Below are 2,612 nucleotides of genomic sequence, written 5' to 3'. Positions count from 1 at the left end.
ACAGTTCCTCCCGCCGGCCTTCCCCTCGCGCGCGATCGACGGCCCCGGAAGAGTGAGAACAAAACGCGCGCGCGCCCTGAGATTAAAGGGAAAAGTCTGTGTTGGGCGCGAGCGATAGAAGCCGCGAGTTGGAAATAAATCTTCGAACGATCACCAGGCCACGGCGGGGGAATCTCCTGCGTGTGTGTGTGTGTGTGTGTGCGGCTGAGAAGAAAGAAGAATTGGGGAAGGGCAACCACCCTGTTTTCCACCCAGTTTTCCCGCCAGTGTTCCAGGGCCCGCCCGACTCCACACGGCGGCCGAGTGTCTCTCTTCCGATGTCTTGATTTGACAGCAATGAGCTCGTTGTAGATCAAGCTGGGTGTCCGTGTCCTCGAGTGTGTGTGTGTGTGACGCTAATAATTAATGCTCCGCTGGCCGGTGGGTGGGATTCGGGATGAGCAATGGGTTGTTGCTTTAATCACCCTGCGCGATAAATATCACACACAGAGACATCGCGGGCGTTGCGTAGGAAAATGCTTTGATAACACAATGAAAACTATAATGCCGCGGGGACATTAATCTGATGCCTGTGATGGCCTCGATGTCACATGAAACGCTACCTGCCGTTAGATGTGCCAAGGACCGCTCGGAGCTCGGAAGATTATGTTGACAATCGCCTTTCGTCCTGTGCGTCCCGTGTGGCTGATTCCATCGCCGTGCCGTACGTAGCTGTGGGTTAGATTACCGGTCGAGGCTGCTGTGGAAAGACCCGCCCTCGGTCCCGTTCTTACCCCCGGTCCCGGTACCGGGTCCCGCGCCCGCTTCGGCTTTATTTGATCGGCAGAATGTTGTTGGAACAAAAATAAATAGCACCTAACGAATTATTAGTGTTATTTTGCAGTGTTTGTAATGGCCGTATTTACTTTACCTTTCCCCTGGGGGGGGGCTGACATTAAAAGCGAAGCGGCGATGAAACGATGACGACGGCAACGACGACAACGACGCGCGGCAGATGGAAAATGAATTTTCCTTCATTTCGCCCGCAGCGCGCAGCAAACTTGTTACACACCCAATTGATGGAGACTTCAAAATCGTCCGGGAAAACGAATCAGAGAACGCGTCGTCGTCACGGCCGCCCCGGCCTCAGTCTCCCTCCGGTCCGCTCCGGTTGTTCGGATGTAAACAATAATTTCCAACTCGTCGTCACTCTGATTATGTACCCCGCCGCCGCCGCCGTTGCGCGTGTTGTTGTGCTAACAATTTCCTACCATCCGTCCCTCCCCGGAAAACTCCGCCCGTTTCCGCGGCCGACTTTTCCGGCCACCGGCCGGGCCTTTCCCGTTTTAAGAACGTCGTCGCAGCATCGGTCGCGATTTCCGCCCTCCCCGAGAACCGTTTGCGCGTCGCGCGGAAAACAATCCGTCGACGCGGAAGATGGGAAAACGGTTTGAGGGTTTGATGGTCTTCGCCGGTGGTCGCCGGGGGGCACAAAACGCGTGCGACGCGTGACGGAAATTGCACGGAAGCGTGCCCAGCGTGCGTGTGGAGTGTGTGGCCGGAAGTGGGGTGTTTGAGGGGGCCATGGAAACGGGGCGGTCGGGATAAGTGAGACATTATTTAGCAGAACAACTACAACACTAATCGAAGGGGCTGCCCGCCTATTGGGGCCCTATGTACCCCGGAGAAGCTTTCCACTTCGAAATCCGCTTTTCTCCAGTCGGACCGATTTTCGCTCCCACAACGGCCATGAGTGCCATCCCGTTCGCACGCCCTGTGCGAGAGCGAAAGAGTATAGAGGGTTTCTAGGATGAAAATAGAAGCTACACAATGCGGCGGAAGATAGGCAACCGGCTCCGGCGTGAAGCTGGTCGTCCTCTTCGCGCACAATCAGCCCCTGCCGAAGGATTGTTTTGGAGAGCGAATTCCGCTCGTGAGAGATTCAATCTCGCGAGCGCGGATTATAAACGCGGCGCATCTCTCACTCTCACTCACCGAGTGTCATTTGTTTGTTGTTCTCGTCGTTCGGAGTCTGCGAGGGAGAGGGAGAGGGAAAGCAGCGCATTCTTGACGTGCGACCGAGAGAGCAACTGCCACACCGCACCACCACCCACCACCCACCCACATCCCTGATGTTATTGTTTGCCATTATCAAAATGCTCGCATTGCTCACTGTCTCACTCAGGCGCGCGCGCGCTCTCAGTCGCGCTTTTCTCGTTTTCCACATTCAAAAGGGGAGTTTGTCTCGGGACCCAACTCGGGAGCACAGCGTTTCCCCCGAACGACAGTGACGATTGTGGTGGCGACAAAGACGCTAGCAGCGCATCGGCCCGTGGAGCCTTTCGCAGCTTCCTTCCATTCTCACGAAAGCTTCACGAAAGGGACAGCGCCAGACGGTGTGTGAGGGAGACGGGTAGAGCCAGCGAGTGAGAGCGTGGTGCAGACCCCCCCGTGGAAGGTGATCGCATTTTCGCCATCAAAGTTCACTTTGCGCTGTCGGAGGCATCGGTCGGAACATAAACCGTCCGTCGCGAGGTCCACGGTGTGTCCGCGAACTACGTTCGAAGTGAAAAGGACACAGGTTTTTTGTGACCAGAGTGGTGCCATCGGAAATGTCCTGTGCGACGGTGTGT

The sequence above is a fragment of the Anopheles cruzii genome, chromosome 3 (genome assembly GCF_943734635.1).
Source record: "Anopheles cruzii chromosome 3, idAnoCruzAS_RS32_06, whole genome shotgun sequence".
NCBI classification, from domain to species: domain Eukaryota; kingdom Metazoa; phylum Arthropoda; class Insecta; order Diptera; family Culicidae; genus Anopheles; species Anopheles cruzii.
The sequence above is the reverse complement of the archived record's forward strand: the minus strand, read 5'-3'. Positions refer to the sequence as shown.